At 44.5% G+C, this 9,227-nt stretch overlaps 1 long non-coding RNA gene across 1 annotated transcript; it reads right to left on the bottom strand.

Moving 5' to 3' along the window:
* Positions 1 to 3,747: 3,747 nt before the first annotated feature.
* LOC144135816 (uncharacterized) lies at positions 3,748 to 9,001 on the bottom strand. The gene is made up of 3 exons (XR_013315556.1): positions 8,940 to 9,001; positions 6,812 to 7,042; positions 3,748 to 3,850 (listed from the first exon to the last, which is right to left on the bottom strand). It is a non-coding gene; the product is annotated as an uncharacterized LOC144135816 (long non-coding RNA).
* Positions 9,002 to 9,227: the final 226 nt, after the last annotated feature.

Here is a 9,227-nt window from a genome sequence, read left to right as displayed (position 1 = left end):
CAACGCAGTCGGCGTGGACGATGACAACGCTGTGGCCGGCTTCGAATCCCTGGCTCGACCACTGGCGCATACTGGCCTCCAAACTTCTGCCACCATCGGGGAAACGAACGGAGAGCAGGAAACAGTAGGGCAGCTTCCAGCAGACCAGGGCCTCTGCGCCAGTTGTCACAGCCTTGGGCAGACACGCCGTGCAGGATTCCAGCCAGAACGGCTCCACAGCTGCGCCAGGATCGGTTGTCGCCCTCTCCGAAGCCCGTCGGCGTCAGTTTCGGTTGAGAAGCGAGCTGAGAACCAATCGCGCTACGCTTGGCTGCGCAGCAGGATAGAGCAACTTCGGTCGGTGTTATCGTCTGGTTGCGAAGCAACAATGATGGAGGCGTCGGTGTTCTGAAGTATGGAGGGCGCATGCGCTGGATGCTTCGAACGCAATTCGAAGGCACGTATGCCACGTGTTGCACGAGAGCGGACGGAGCTTTCTTCCTCTTTCTCTACGTCAGAATCAGCTGAAAGGATGTACGCTTGATGAACCTCGGTGATCTTTGCCAGCGGACTCTGGCGGTATTTTATTTCGTGCTTTTGGCTTGCGGTGCTTCTTAATCTCTACGGAGGTTAAAACAACTTCTAACGATACTGTCGTGACTGTGGCGGAGCGACACTCCTGTTAATCCTGGAAGCAAACGTGCAGTTCACGACGAAAACTGAGGAACTGCTTTTGCTGCGGTGGCGCAATAGACACCAGAACACAAATATCCCACAGTGCCACCAGTAACGGAATAAAAATACTATTAATTTTGAACAAGATAGTTCCTCTGGTATCCCTGCTGCTATCGGCATCACTGCTCACCCATTTGCATTTAACTGTGCGGTCTAAGGAAGAAGAAGGAACAGCATGGTCGGCACTTGTGAAGGAGACGAAGTACAGCAAATTTGTAGATTCGTATCGCACTAAGAATTCCTTTTATAAAAAGATTTTTATATTTCAGTGAAACGCCTATGCAAGCCTATATCCGCGTTGTAAATATTATTGAATGCGTTGGCGCTGCGCTGCAACACGTTTTTGACATGAGCCTTTTTGACACCAGCAGGGCTGAACGGTTGCGAGCGGTGGCCATTGAGTGAAGAGAGGTAGTCTTTCTCGAGGAACTTCTGCTAGTAGTTTGCGGATGCACTTATACTGCTGACATGAATATTCCTCGCTTCCAATAGACGAAATCTTAACGTCAGCGTTTTGATGAATTGGAAAGAGAAGTTTTCGCTGCCGTAGAAGCTAAAGTTTGATACCGAGCCTCGAAATAACAATGCAGGTGTTAGTGAACAGCAACCAGAGCTGAGGAACAGTGAGAGTAAATGGACGCCTCACCTTGCGGTCTTATTTATTTCTTCTACCGCTCTCCCCTCCTGTGAGCATACACAGAGAGCCGCAAGAAGCGACCGGGACACCTACATTAAAACAAGCTTATACCGCGGCTCGTGCAGCACCTGTGACACAACCTCAACAGTAGGCGAAATGCAGCGCGTGTGGCTACTTTTTCCTGAGAACGGGTATCCGGCGTCCTCAACAGCTTCTGCTTTCTCCTAGACCGAGATATAGCCGCGCCGCGTAAACCTACGGATGAGAGGGAATTTCTTGTCGTCTGCAGAGAAGAGCATTTACTCAAGATGCAGTCACAACAGATTATCTGCAAGTTCATGAATTCTATAGAAAACAGCTGGTTTAAAACCCGGCAAAATGCGTCTGGCGGCAGCCAGACGACCCGCCGCGGCGGCTCAGTGGTTAGTGCGCTCGGCTACTGATCCGGAGTTTCCAGGTTCGAACCCGACCGCGGCGGCTGCGTTTTTATGGAGGCTAAACGCTAAGGCGCCCGTGTGCTGTGCGATGTCAGCGCACGTTAAAGATCCCCAGGTGGTCGAAATTATTCCGGAGCCCTCCACTACGGCACCTCTTTCTTCCTTTCTTCTTTCACTCCCTCCTTTATCCCTTCCCTTAAGGCGCGGTTATGGCGTCCAACGATATATGAGACAGATACTGCGCCATTTCCTTTCCCCCAAAACCAATTATTATTCATCCTTTATCCCTTCCCTTACGGCGCGGTTCAGGCGTCCAACGATATATGAGACAGATACTGCGCCATTTCCTTTCCACAAAACCAATTATTATTATTATTATTATAGCCAGACGCATTTTGCTTCGCGCAAGCAAGAAATTTGGATGTACTGGGCGCCGCGCTGAGCGTTACTGAAAAGAGCTTCATGAAGAGCACCGGACACAAAATTCGGAGTTAGTGGGTTTGTATCCCACCAGCGAAAAGTGGTTGTTTTTCTTCTGCTTTCTTATTCAATAAATTTCCGCGATATTATACTTACATCATTAATTTAGTATTGATCAACACTAAATGTAAAAAAAAAGTAGAAACATTCCCCTGTGCTCCTTGGTTTCAGTGACCGTTAACAGGCTTTCTTCGAATGTATGCATAACGAGCCCCCTTACTTCCGTCCCCTCGCCTGCTTAGTACAAGAGGGCGTTACATATTAGAGGAAAGCGTTCATCTTGTCGACAGTCGCCTTCCAGGAAGGCTATGCAAGTTTTGAAAATGTGTGTTGTTGAATCTCTTCGGCGAGACGATGACCGATTGTCTTCTGGCAACAATCAGCTTCAGTAGCTCGTTAATATGTATAACTAATCGCAGATGAAGAGTTCACGATAGCTGGCGGCAGTTCAGCCACAGTCAAATTACTGAAGTTCGGACAATGCTCTTACTTAGCGTAGAGTAGTTTAGGTCTAAGGGTGTTTAACGTCCCAAACGATACAGGCTAATAGGAACGCCGTATAATAGCATAGCTTCGTTAGAGCTCGTCTCTGCGATGCTAGCATCCGCACCAACGAAGTCACTCCATGAGACATCCGACTAGTTATGCATCAGAGACGCGTTGAACGAAATCCACAGGAGTCTGATCCCCTTGGCATGCGACAGCGTCATCCGCCGTTCCTGGGTCCCTGCAGCGACGTAGGTAGCGTAGTGCATACTTTGGCACAGAATGTAGCTGCTCTGTTTGTTGTCTGCGCGCTGTCTGCACACAGTAACAGCAGAAAAGGACGACAGTCTACCGGGCCGCCCTTACAAAAATTTTAGACAGTCTAAACTTTAGTCTAAGAAGTCTATAGACAAATCCTTTAGAGCAGTCTATAGACAGTCTATAGATTTATGGCCATAGACTTTTAGTAGAGTTTTGTCTATAGACAGTCCATAGACAAAAGTGTACTGAAAGTAGATAGGTCCATAGACAGTCTATAGACACAGGTCCATAGACAGTCTATAGAAGATTTATAGATTTATGACCATAGACTTCCTATAAACTTCTGTCTATAGACTGTCTATAGACAAATGTCTACTGATAATAGACACAGGTCTATAGGCAGTCTATAGATGATCTATAGACTTAGGCCATACACTTCCAGGTTCTGTCTATAGACAAAAGTCTACTGGTCCAGTAGACATAGGTCTATAGACATTCCAGTTATGTGGCCTGGCAATGCTGTAGACATTTGTCTATAGACAGTCTATAGAGCTCTGTCTAAAAAACCTTAATAGACCATTGTCTGTAGACTGCCTATAGACAGTCGTCTACAACTGTTGAAAAAGGTCACCACACGGTCTTCACAAATGACATGACGCTCAATATACTTACAATTTAGTTTATTTCCAAGCTATGCAGGCAAGGAATATGCAATACATGCACCATAAGGATGCACCACATAAAAATAAATGTTGAAAGTAATGGTCCGACTATAGTTTCCTCAGAAGCAATCTTGCGACCTGTTGTCTGCAGTCAGTCATCCGGGCATGTTGACCTGTACAGTGGAAGGAAAAAAATAAGAGGAACTGAAAAAAAATTCCCACACCATATCTACAAATGTGGCTGGCTATCCCATTCAAGAAAGCTAGTCAATGTTTTGGTTTGGTCTTATGTGGTCCAAAAACCCAAGGTGACTCAGGCTATGAGAGGCGCCGTAGTGAAAAGTTGCGTAGTAATTTCGGCCACCTGCGGTTTCTTACCGTGCACTGACATTGCATAGAATACAGGCCTCTAGCATTTTGCCTCATCGAAATGCGACTGGCTAGACCAGGATCGAACCTGCATCATTAAGGTTGTAGTAGTAATACAGTTTATTTGGGACAAAAATATACAAAATTTGTCCTGGGTGAGAAGGCTAATAGCATTTTTGCCTGATGAGGCCATCCCACCCCTGACAGCAGTGGCAATCACTATAGGCATATTCGAACACATTTGCAATACAGTACATTGTACGACAACCAATATGTATGCAAGCACACAAAACAAAACAAATGGACCACCCTGAGGAATGTGTGCATGCTTCTGCATATGAAAAAAAAAAGGTTTACAGATTCCCGAATACTATTTACACGGACAACACACCGAAATATCATCCATGACACAAAAGAAATTCTTTGACTCATTATTCCATTAGGTACATATGTCTTAGTGTTTTCTTTAGGTAGTGATGGGTAGATTGGTAATAATTCAAAGAGGGCTGGATATTGATTCAATAAATTTGCTATTTGCATACATAATCTCACATCACCATAGTTTGTGCGAGGTCGGGGCACCCGTATTTTATCTTCGCTAAGGAGATGTGGAGCGTGTTTTTTTTTGTATTGAACCTTTCTAATCTGAACGGTGTAACATATACTGGTGCAAGATTTCCAGAAACAACATATTTGAATAGCTTACTGATCTCTAGTATGTCATAGACCTTAATGTATGGCAAGCAGTGTTCTACTTTTGGAATTTTCGAATACCACATATTGAGCACGTTTGCAGAGGGTGAACCTAATCAAGGTTTCTTTGTGTTGTGTCTGATGATACCAGGGAACAATATGTTAAACGTGAATGAAAGAGAGCATAGTAAGTTTGTTGCTTCACTGGCAACCTGTTTAATATGCCAAAAACACGTGAAAGTTCAATTCGGAGAGCTTCTGTGTGCGAATTCTAGAGAAACATTTCATGAAAGATAACACCTAGAAAGCAAATCCTGGTTGATAATGTTATTCCGGAACTTCAATTTGAACTCACTATCTTTATTGCTACCTTTAGGCTTGAAAATCAGGTATTCCGTCTGGTTTATCTTTAAATCTAGTTTAATAAAGGCTAACAAAAAGTCTAAATAGTGAAGCCATTCATTTCATTCCCTGTAAACGAAACTTTCATTGAAACATGAAAAAAATACATTAGTGTCATCTGTATATAATACCGTTTCAAAGCAGCCTGGGGTGTTTATAATATCACTCATATATATCAAGAATAATATGGGGCCTAGAATGGATCCCTATGGAACTCCGTATTTAATAGTGCCTTGATCGGATTCGGAGCTCTTTATTGTGGTGTATTGCTCCCTACAAATTAAACAGTTTTCCATCAGGGCATGTGCTGTACCTTGGATTCCATAGAATGGTAGCTTTATTAATAATATATCATGATGGACAGAATCAAAGGCTTTCCTGAAATCAAGAAATAAACCCAAAGTAAGCTTTCATTTCTTAATGTTGTCAAGATTTTTCGGTTTAATATAAAGTAAAGCAGTTTCAGTTGCCTTATTTTTTCTGAATACAAACTGCTTGTTTACTATCAAGTTATGCAGAGCGAGGAAATCGACAATTCTTTTGTTCATTATGTGTTCAGCCTCTTTTGAAAAGACTGAAAGCACTGACATTGGTCTAAGGCTGTTCAAGTCTTCAAAAGCACCACCTTTATGAATAGCTGGAACACGCGCAAGCTTCATTTGGTTTGGAAATATACCTACTTGAAGTATGCAGTTGCATATACACGCAAGGACTGGAGCTATCAGTGCAGCTACAGCTTTCACGGGAGAAACTTTCACATCATCGTAGGCTGATGCACAGTTGTCCTTCAGCGTTATGATTATGTTGAGGACTTCTTCGGCGCAAGTTGGAGTGAGAAATACAGCTTGAGGACATTGAATATTCATGTATTGTTCACACGATAATGTACCATGAATATCATTTGAGGCACCAACTTCTACAAAGTGCATGTTGAAAAGGTTTGCAATGTTTTCGTCAGTTCAGCCCTGTGTAGGTAATGCACAGCGGTAATGTCGTCTTGTGTAATAGCCTTAACCTGCAGCTTTTCTTCAATCTCATTTACTTTGCTTAGCAAGTCCTCATCCTGGATTTCAGTCAATATATGAAGCTCTAGGGTAAGAAAGCAACTACGTCCACTACAAATCATCTATGTCCTGCTTCAGCTGAGTTATATCACTACCTACATTGTTAGATCCCAGCCCTTCAACTCTCTTCGTTAGTTGTTTCGTAGTTTTTTCTTGAACAGTCAGGTGGTTCTGAAAGTCGTCAAACTTATCAGAGAGCAACTGCATGTGCGACTCAAATGAATCAAACTTTTTTGACAAAGGAAAGAGAGAGCTTCGTTTCAGTCTGCAGTAATCTGAGTATCACGTTGGAATCATGCTGCGGATTGTTTGTGGTACTTGTGCCCTTGTGGTTGCCTCGACAAGAGTCACATTTCCATGCTTCCTTTTTGGCTTCGCGCTTAGCATTGAAAGATTCTTCTGTTATTCCCGCACATGCACCACGATGGAAATTAAATTTGCACTCTGCGCTTGTTGCAAAGATGCAATCAGTGAGTGGAAGACGGCAAGCACAACAACGAGCTATAGTACGCTCAGAACTTTTACAAAAACCCCATCCACTTAGCAGCAGCGACGACATAAAAGGAAAACAAAGTCACATAGAGTGAGGCATAATTATGCACAAACCTGCACAAAGGCAGAGATGGTTACATGATGCTCGCAGTTACGGTCACCACTGCCAAGTGAGGTCCCAGTGGAAGGAATCTTCTTTTATAGCCCACAGTGAACCGTTGATGCTGTGCCGGATTTCCGGGTGACACCGACGACCACGCCTTCCTGGTCCGCTGCTCGAGACTACCGTCCGTCTTCAGGGCACGTGCGATGACCAGTGAGATGTACAGCTGCACAGTCGGTAATCTGCACAAAGGCAGAGACGGTTATGTGATGCTCGCAGTTATCGTCTCTACTTTTCAGTGGTGACGATAACTTGATGTAGCTTTACATAACATAACTGACGACTTGGCATAACTTGAGCACCTGAAGAACACGATAACCACTGAGCCATCGCGCCGGATTCATCATTTCAGTAAATATCCATGACAAATTCTAAGTGGCTGTCATAAAACATTGTAACTAATACCCACATTCCGTGCAGCACTCAACCTCTACACTAAATACCTACTGCGAATACTAACCTCTGTATGCATTCCCTTTATATTAATTTGAATAGAATACTTAGAAAACTTGTGCCACTTATCATCATTGACTCGCTACGAGCTGTTGAGAATGCTACCCCATAAAACGTACATTCAGTGCTGCTTGCAAAAGGATCCCAACTGGAGAATATTCAAGCATTTATTCTTATACCCCCTATTGAACAGGCAGTTCAAAATACCCTGCATGAAGCCTGGTACGTACGCCAATAATCAAACGGGCACAAGCCATGCAAAACCTACTAGGCAGACTGCGAACCAGTTCACCACGGTTTTGCGCCCACAACTTGAAACACTAAGGCGAAACAGCATACTCATACACCAGCGTGCACTCTTTGGAACAAGCGGGTTACAGCACTTCCATGCTGTGCTCATTATCCAGAAAAACTCAAACAGCACATAGTGGCTGCAGTAGCGCCATTTCAGAACCATACGTGAGCTTCAGACAACAAGCTCATTATTGCAAGGATGAAATACCATCTCAAATTCAGTTAAGTTTTTACTTCAAGTGCAGCCCGGACAGGGCAGTAAAAAGGAGACACTTGCATGCAGGTACCCTAACCTAATGCAGATAGAAAAATCAATGAAAGCAACGAACACGCTCAAAGTAAGAATTATTTCATTGAAACAATTAACGTGTTCATCAAAAGGCGCAGCCATAATAAAACAGCGCGAGCAGAACTGTATTCGCGGCGCAAATAAGCGCCAAGTTACATTGGCGTTCTTGTAATGTAGCAGTCTGAGATCAGAAACGCATACTCTGCCTCTCGCACAATTGGTACTGGAGAAATTTGCGCACGCGTAAGCGGGGTTCATGAACGAGCCTCTGGGAACGAAATGTAAGCCATCTCTTGTCGAGGCGACCTTTACTCAGCTTTCGAAATCAATTGCCCGCAGGCCAGCAGCGGCGTCCAACGGCTCGGATAACAGGGATGGACGAATCCATACGTGTGCAACGAAAGGGGAGACGGGATGCAGCTCGTAGGTTCTTCGCGGTGTTTGTACACGCTCGCCATTTGCGCCGGCAACCACTTTTTTTTCAACCATCACTCTATGCGTTACAAAACATATTTGGTGAAACGTCGCTGCCCACGACGCGCACCGAGTGAGCGGCTACAACAAAAAAGCAATTAATGCACACCTCTCAATGAACAGCACTCCATGGTCCCGACAGGCGATAATACGAAGAATAAAAAATAAATGTTCTCCACCTCAGAATTTGATTGTGCGTTTCCGCAGATGCCAAGTAAATCGTGCTCACACGGCTCCAACGCATAGTTTCATTTCGGCCTTCACTCACGGGCTAAGCGATATTTCTGGCTGTGCACCTACCTGTCAACACGGAAAAGCCAGCAGAGAGCTCGCGAGGAGGGCTTACCGTCCCGGGTTTCGCACCGAGTGCCTTTCCGCGCGTTTGGAAAGACAGCGACACAGACGTAAGCGCATTATTCGAGAACATGGCGGCTGCCGCTGCTCACACAAACGTGCTTACAAACGTGGATAGGAAGTTTGTCGCTGCGCACATAATCTGCTCTGCACACACAGCACTGCTTAGAGTGGCTAAGGAGACCAAATGAATAAAAATAATCGTGTAGACTTACCGTAAGTGGATGATTAAGTTGAATTTCAATCAAAACGTAATCCACGAGAGAAAACACCGCCGACGCCGACACACACGCGCACACAGTTGTTTGCTGCCCGGATGATTTTCCGCCGCCTCCGGGCAAGTGGGTAAAAAGTGAAACAGAAACCAATTTCACGGTCATGGCTATATTGGTTGATCTCTTGCCGAGTGTAGCTTGCTCTAGCATCTAAGAACACAAAGGGCCATTGGTTCAAAGCATAAATACTACACAAGCGCTTTAAAAACTTTATTACTTTCGCGAAAA

Source organism: Amblyomma americanum, chromosome 1 (assembly GCF_052857255.1).
Source record: "Amblyomma americanum isolate KBUSLIRL-KWMA chromosome 1, ASM5285725v1, whole genome shotgun sequence".
Classification (NCBI taxonomy): Eukaryota; Metazoa; Arthropoda; class Arachnida; order Ixodida; family Ixodidae; genus Amblyomma; species Amblyomma americanum.
Note: the sequence above shows the minus strand (reverse complement) of the source record. Positions and strands in the feature narration are given on the sequence as shown.